The sequence below is a fragment of the Vicia villosa genome, unplaced genomic scaffold, assembly GCF_029867415.1.
Source record: "Vicia villosa cultivar HV-30 ecotype Madison, WI unplaced genomic scaffold, Vvil1.0 ctg.000940F_1_1, whole genome shotgun sequence".
NCBI lineage: Eukaryota > Viridiplantae > Streptophyta > Magnoliopsida > Fabales > Fabaceae > Vicia > Vicia villosa.
This window is the reverse complement of record NW_026705422.1, coordinates 219,652-228,579: the sequence shown is the minus strand read 5'-3', so window position 1 is coordinate 228,579 and position 8,928 is coordinate 219,652.

The window sequence follows — 8,928 nt, the reverse complement described above, 5'->3', positions numbered from 1 at the left end:
TTTTTTGACTTGTGCTTGCAATCTCGAGCATAGTGTCCAGGTTTACCGCACACGTAACATCCATTTTTTGGACCTTTAGGACCGCCAGAATTCTTGAACTTGTTATGTTCCTTCTTTGGTCCAAGATGACTCTTCATGTCATCATGTTTCTTCTTTCCTTTGGTGTTCACAGCATTTACTTTGGAAAGACCCGCATATTCTGATTTCTCCCTTTCCTTCGATTCCTCCTCGATTCGAAGATGTTTCTGGATTTTCTCTAAGGAGAAGTCCTCAGAACTGTGCAACAATTTCTTTCTGTAACCTTTCCAAGAAGGTGGTAATTTTGCAATAATTGCACCAACTTGAAAGGTCTCGGGGATGTTTATTTTTACTGATTTTATTTTATTCACAAGGACTTGCAATTCATGCACTTGGGGAAGAATGGGCTTAGAGTCTATGAATTTAAAATCAAAATATTAAGAAATTAAGAACTTCTTCATACCTTCCTCTTCAGCCTTGAATTTGAATTCGAGTGCTTTCCAGATTTCTGTTGCCGACAGATTATCCGTATAGAGGTCATAGAGACGATCTGATAGTGTGTTCAAAATACGTCCACGACATAGCAGTTCGTCCTCCTTACGTTTCATGCGCTCCTTCTTAACTTCTTCAGAATCATTTTCGGTTGGTTCAGGAATTGGTGTTAAGTCGGGATCCAAGACATAATGAACCTTCAAGGCAGTCAGTAGGAATGTCATCTTGTCTTGCCATCTGGTGTAGTTAGTTCCATCAAAACGATCCAATTTGACAAGATTCTGGTTCATAACTTTGATGCTTGAAACTGCAGCGTCGGAAGCCATTGAAGATAAATACTTTTAAGGTTGTTAGAAATATCGAAAATATCAAAAGGATCCAGGATGAATCGTGAATGGAGTCACTTTCCTTAAAATTATTTCAAGCACTCTCTTAATTATCTTAGAGTTTGGAAAGCAAGAATACCCAGGATAATGTCAGCCTTACTCGAGTCTGCACAAGACCGGTGAAGAACTCGAATGCAAGGAAGAGTGTCTGGAATAATGAAGAGCATTTTTTGATTTTGTGTGTTTCATTTTGGATTCATAAATGTGTATTTATAGGTCATGCATGTGTTGTTTCATAAGTTTGCAACTCTTGATGAAACAATACCTTTTCACCATATATTGCAATGGTTCATCTATAATAACACAAGGCACCCCTTCATGAAATGTTGTAAATTTGAATTCAAAAAACAAATTTATGCAACAACCAAAAATCTATTCTCATTTTTTGTCACATTAGAACACATTATGGTAATTATTGTTTTATAATTTCCAACAAAAACATGCACGGTCAACCTTTATAAACATGTTCAATTTCAGCAAACTATTGAGAGAAGTTCGAGAGGTTGGTTTAGTTGAGTCAATTCTGATCTTCAAAGCATAGTCTTTTTAAAAACCGGAGGCACCGTGATTGCAACTTTATGCATACACTAGTAAGAGACCGGTGCTTTCGCACGAGTGAATTTTTTTCTGGTGAAGTATTTTTTAAATAATATGAATAATATAAATAAAAGGAACTATTATCAATGGCCATAATCAAAAGGAATCTTCTTACTCAAATAGACGTTAGGATTTTCATCGATTGCTAAATTACAGTTTTGGTCCCCCTATTTTGTCCGACTCACGAATTTAGTCCCCCTATTTTAAATTCAAACAGTTTTGGTTATGGTTTATTTGCCAACAAGTTTATAGATTGGGTAACAGGTGTCTTATTTAATGTATGATATTTTCATTAAAAAAATCTTATAAATAAGAATCTACATAAAGAAAAATATTATTAATTTTTTTAAACTTATTTTGAAAAGATTTTTGTATCAACATTCTTAGATGAATATACTACAAATTCTATACTATAATTATGTCTGGTAATAAAAACCTAGATTCATCTGGTGTATTACAATAGTTATTTTAATAAGTTAACTAGTAAGAAATCCGTGACGTCTAAATTCAATTATATGTCGTCAACTCTCATTTGTTAAGTTTGAATTTATTTTGAAATGGATTAATATTCACATAGTTAAAAAGAACTCTTAAATTAATATACTTGACCATAAATTCTGTAGTGAATTAATATAAAACAGCATCAAAAGAAATATTTAAAAGATGGTACATTAAAATAAATAGTCTACAGCTGATATTTTTTAGATACATTCACATTTACCCGTCGATCTATGTCTGAAAGGACCTACAATCTACAGCTGCTAAATTGAGAAATTAAAAAAAAAACTTAGATTAATATACTTGACCCAGAGAGTATAAAGTCTTTAATGTTACTCGGTAATTTTAAAAAAAATCTTCAATTTAGTTAAAAATGAATTTTCATGTCACTACTTAGGGACATGGAAATCACGTCACTAATATTTTTTTTTTGCAAAAAACCAAATATATATATATATATATATATATATATATATATATATATATATATATATATATATATATATATATATATATATATATATATATATATATATATATATATATATATATATATATATATATATATATATTAAATTAATAAACTAAATCTATTAAAATTTATAAAATTTATAAATTAATTCAATAAACTAAATATACTAAAATTAAGAAACTAAAATTATAAATCTAATATTACTAAATAATGTAATTATAATTTAATTAATAGTTTACACAAATTCAAAATCAAAAGTAACAACAAAATAAAAACTAAATTAAATCAACAATCAGTCCGGATCGGGAAACTCATCATCATTTAGATTTTCCTAATCAGTCGGCGCAGAACTCCCATATTTTGGTTTCCACCAAAGGATTGCATAAATTGTCGCATTTGTGCCTCCATATCCGATTGTCTTTTCGCCATGACCTCCATTTCCCGTTGATGATCATTCCGCATTACCATCATTTGGGCTTTCAGTGCCGCTTCACATTCCGCCGCCTCACCTCATTTACCGCCAATTGTCTTACGGTTTCTCTTTGTTCATCTGTTAAAGTTACAGGACGTGAACCTCCTTCCCCGTCGAGAACTCTTTGATATAGAGTTCTATCATCAGGTCTCAAGGTGCCTGCCAAATTTCCACCACCAAAAAAACACCCGTTAGGCCCCTTGCCGCCAATGACTTTAGTCCAAAGATAAAAATCCACATCATTTTTACAATGTTGTAGGTAAGTTGTCTTTCATTGCAGTTGAGTTCAACATCATTTTTACAAAGAATTCCAAACACTGATCAGGAACATTCCAATTTGACTTGGCGGCCAATAATCTCACACACATTGATAACTTCGAGTCAGACGAACCATCATATAACGGCGTATTCATCTCATTCAACAACTGATAAAATCTCTGCGCTTCCTCGTTCGGCATCTCTTCCCCATCAAAATCTTCAGGTTGATCATAGGTCACGTTCACACTAAAAGCATCATCAACCATGTCACCGATCTGATTAAAGTTTTCCTCATATTCAATAGGCGGTATTTCCTCATATTCCATTGGCGGACGACTACTTGAAGCATGCGTACTGCTAGTCTCTGGTACGTTACTCGGCAATTTTTCACCATTAAACGTCCAAACCCAATAATTTTCCAAGAAAAACCCCTTCTATACAAATGCCTGACCACTTCCTCTGGGTCACTAATTATAGGTCTACATTCACATTTAAGACAGAGACACCTAACTCCTCCTTCGCTTCGACAAAATTCTTGAGCAAACGCCCACGTGATAAACCCGTTAACTCCTTCTATAAAATTGGGTTTAAGTGCACGTATTCCTAGTTCCACTCTATCGTACATCCAACTACGATAATACAAATAATATTCCATACTGCACATATATCCAATCATTCTCTTTTTAGTAACAATAATTAAACATTTATTTATATCAACTATAATTAAATAATTAAACATTTACTTATATCAACTATAAACAAAATATTATTATATTATTTTAAAAACAAAATAATATACTTCACACTATAATAAACATTTTTAAAACAAAATAATATATTATTTTTTAATAACTATGTAGTAACCTATTTTTAAACTGTTGTTTAAAAAATACTAATTCACACTATTTTGTTCTTAACAAACTTATTATTTCTTTTAAGAAATATAAAATATAATTCTACTCTATTGTATTTTATTTTAAATATATACCTAATATATTTCATTTCTAATAACATTTTATTTATAATATACAAACTTATTATACCTAACATATTTCATCAATTTTTATGATCTCTAATCATCAAAATTGTTATGAATATTTATGTTAGTGGATGTCCATCCATCTCCTAGTTCTTCATCTTCCTATTCCATACTTAATATGTGTTTAATATGTATGATTTTCTATCTCTCTTGAGTCCTATAAATAGAGACCCATATTACAATGTAAAGCACACTTGAAATAAGATAAGATAATATTGCTCTCTTTCTTCTCTATCTCTCTTTGATCTCTCTATTGTTCTAGTTAGTTTTATAACACGTTATCAGCACGATACTCTACAACGCGAGTCATGATATAGCCAGGTTCTACGTTATTTTCTAATCTTAATATATTTGAACCAATATAATATAATTCATGATTTTGTTACTATTTTTTTTTCTTTATATAAATATGTTTATTTTTTATATATTTTATAGAGAAATTTATTTACCTTGTACAATAATATTAGATTTCTTTGATAATTCTTGTTAAATTCCAGAAGAATTTAACATTAAAGCATTTCTATATGTTTGTCCGAAATTGAATTTTAACACATAAAAGTGTTAATTTAATGTTCAAGTATGATATTAAGATATTTATTCGCATTAAGCATACAGTATACTATATCTTAGTCCTCCCTAATGTATTCTAATATGTCTCATCTTAGTAAACATTTGGATGTGTTGTGTATATTCCAATTGCTCCAATATAATACATTAAGATGAGTCATGAAAGAATATTGGAAAAATATAATTAATATGAATCTCAATTTTGAGGATATAATTTGAGCAAATAATCAAATTCTTGATTGCAGCCCAGTAGGCTGATTATCACTTGATAAATTAATTTTCCCAATATTAGGGGGATGGAAATGAACAGCTGAAATCATGAACAAGAAGTTCAAATGAACAAGTTAAAATAAATTGTTGTATTGATTCTCGTACAAATCAATATGAACCAAAAGTTCAAAATATTATTCATTTGCAAAGTTTATGAAATAAATTATCAGCTGGTAATACTCCACTCAAAGTGGATTCTCCTATTGGATAATATCATATTGCAAATGAGTTGTAGCTGCGCCTGAAGCGTGGTATGAAAGTCGGTTCCAATGTTAAAAGTCCTCTACTAAGAAAAGAAACTAAAGATGACCCAAGTGAGGATATGAAAATGCTAAGAGCACTTTGATCTAATTTAATTTTCAGTTCCAGAAGAACAAATCAAGTACTTGAAATATGAAGTAAAGAGATCTCGATAAATTATGTCATGGATGAAATGCAATGGAACCGAAATTGAGATAACCAAATAAAGTCAATATTGACAAAGTCTTTGTATACAATATAGCGCTAAAAGTGATCAATGATAACGAGGATCATGAGTCAAAGTCTATTAAAGATTGTAGACTAAGTGAGAATTGGCCAAATGAATATATTCAATTACAGAAGAATTAAACTCACTTTACAAGTGACTCACTTTTGGATCTGTAGTCCGAACACCTCAAGGTGTGAAACCAATTGGATATAAATGATTTTTTTATGAAAAAGAAACATAAGAATGATATAAAGTTTGATTTATTGCTCAATGCTTTTCACAAATACCTAAGATTGATTTTGATAAAACATATCCACCTGTAGTGGATTCAATCGATTTTTTTATATTTAATTAGCCTTGTAGCACATGAACGGCTTAATTTGAACATGGTGAATGTTATGACATCTTATTTATATGGTTCACTTAATAGTGACATTTACGTGAAACTCCCTGAAGGGTTCAATATACCAAAGGCACGTAATTTTGGATCTCGAGAAAACCACTCCATCAAATTGAACAAGTTTCTCTATGGATTGAAACAATCTAGACGCATGTGGTATGATCAATTTGTCCTTTTATTTTCATAAAATGATGTGGAAAAGTATTTGCAATAATAGTTGTCTATGTGGATGACATAAGTATTATTGGAACTTCTGAAGAGCTTCCAAAAGCTATAAATTGCTTAAATAAAGAGTTTGAGATAAAGGACCTAGAAAAGACAAAATATGTCTAGGTTTGCAAATTGAGCATGTGGACAAAAGAATATTTGTACATCAAGAAGGCTATATAGAAAAGTGTTGAAATGATTCTATATGAACAAATGTCACATGTTGCCTACTCCAATATGGTTGTTAGATCATTAGATATGGAGAAAGATCTTTTTAGGCCTCGAGAAAAGGATAAAAATTGCTTGGTCCTGAAGTACCATATCTTAGTGAAATTGGAGTACTAATGCACCTTGCTAAATACACACATCATGATATATCATTTGCGGTCAATCTATAAGTAAGATAGAATTATTCATCTACACGAAGAAATTGGAAAGCGGTCAACCATATACTTCATTATCTTAGAGATGCAGGTTACTTGTCAGATTCTCACAATGGTAGATCAGAAAGAGGTTATTTATTTACATGTGATGGTACAACCATTTCATGGAGATCTACGAAACAAATCATGGCAACAACTTCATAAAATCCTGCATAACTATTACCACTACATGAAGTCACTTCGAAGAAGACATTTTAAGCAACGACTACAAAGAATATCGTCTCACATGTAAATGTCTGCATGAGGGGGAGAAATACATATGTTTTGCACTCTTTTTTCCTTCACCATGGTTTTGTCCCATTGGGTTTTCCTAGTATGGTTTTTAACGAGGCAATTCACATTCAAAGGATATTGTACTCTTTTTCCTTCACTAGAATTTTTCCCACTGGGTTTTTTCTTGTAAGGTTTTAACGAGGCATATCCTCAATGGACATCCAAGGGGGAGTGTTATGAATATTTATGTTAGTGGATGTACATCCATCTCCTAGTTCTTCATCTTCCTATTCCATACTTAATATGTGTTTAATATGTATGATTTTCTATCTCCCTTGAGTCCTATAAATAGAGACCCATATTACAATGTAAAGCACACTTGAAATAAGATAAGATAATATTGCTCTCTTTCTTCTCTATCTCTCTTTGATCTCTCTATTGTTCTAGTTAGTTTTATAACAAAAATTCAATTATACCAAATATACAAACTTATTATACCTAATATATTTCATCAATTTTTCATCATCTCTAATCATCAAAATTCAATATTCAATCTATTTTAACAATCTACTTTCAACTCTAATCATCAATTTTTTTACTCTAATTTACAATCTAATTTCCAACTCTAATTTTCTACAAACCTAATTTACTACAAAACTAACATTCATCAATTTTAACCTTCAATCTAATTTTCTACAAACCTAATTTTCTACAATCTAATTCATCAATAAAAAAAAACCTAAAAAAAATAAAATGCCAAAATTACCTCTATCTTCCTCTATCAATCTTCAAATATCTTCTTGAAATGCTCCTTCAATCACAAATATTACACCTAAAAAAAATTTATAACACAAACAAATAAATTATACAAATTAAAACGAAAATAATAAATAAAATACAGAAAATTAAAAAAGGTTTGATACTTACCTTGAATATTTTGCAATTGGAAGGAATAGAATGGAATTTGAGAGAATGGGAGAAGAGAATTTTGAGAGAAAATGGGGAAGAAGAAAGGGTTGAGAGGAAGAAGAGATGGGGGAAAGAAGAAAAAACTCTTCTGGAACGAGAGAGAGGACACTACAAGAAAAGTGTGATATAGCCACGTAATGTTGCGACGTGATTATCACGTGGCTCAAAAAAAGTGAGTTGCGACGTGATAATCACGTCACTATAAGTTTTTAATATTAAAAAACTAAAACCAACGTTGGCACATGGGGTGTGTGAAATATTATTTTTAAAAAATAGTTGCGAAGTGAAAAACACGTCGCAACCTTTAAATAAAAAAAATAAATTGAAAACAGATAAAGTAGTCTGACAAAGGGGGGAATTTCAAAGGGGAGAATTTCAAATTTTCATTTTTTTTTGTTGCGGCGTGTATTTCATGTCGCAAGTATTTTAAGTATACCACGCCATAATTAATGCAGAACGTTGACTGACACATTTATTACTTTAGGAAGTTGCGACGTGATTTTCACTTCGCAACCTAGACACGTGAAAATCACGTCGCTAAAGTCTTCATTAGCTTTTGCCAAAAAGCTTCTTCCCCTCTCTTGTTCCAGAACCCTTTCTTTCTCTTCTTCCTCTCAACCCTTCTTCCCCATTTTCTCCAACCCTTCTTCCCCATTTTCTCCCAAAATCTCTTCTCCCATTCTCTTAAATTGCATTTTATTCCTTCCAATTGCAAAATATTCAAGGTAAGTATGAAATCTTTTTTAATTTTCTGTATTTTATTTGTTATTTTCGTCTTAATTTGTATAATTTATTTGTTTGTGTTATAAATTTTTTTTAGGTGTAATATTTGTGATTGAAGATTAGAGGAAGATATTTGAAGATTGATAGAGGTAGAGGTGATTTTGGCATTTTATTTTTTTTAGGTTTTTTTTTTATTGATGAATTAGATTGTAGAAAATTAGGTTTGTAAAAAATTAGATTGAAGGTTAAAATTGATGAATGTTAGTTTTGTAGTAAATTAGGTTTGTAGAAAATTAGGGTTGAAAATTAGATTGTAAATTAGAGTAAAAAAATTGATGATTAGAGTTGAAATAGATTGAATATTGAATTTTGATTGAATATTGAATTTTGATGATTAGAGATGATGAAAAATTGATGAAATATATTAGGTATAAT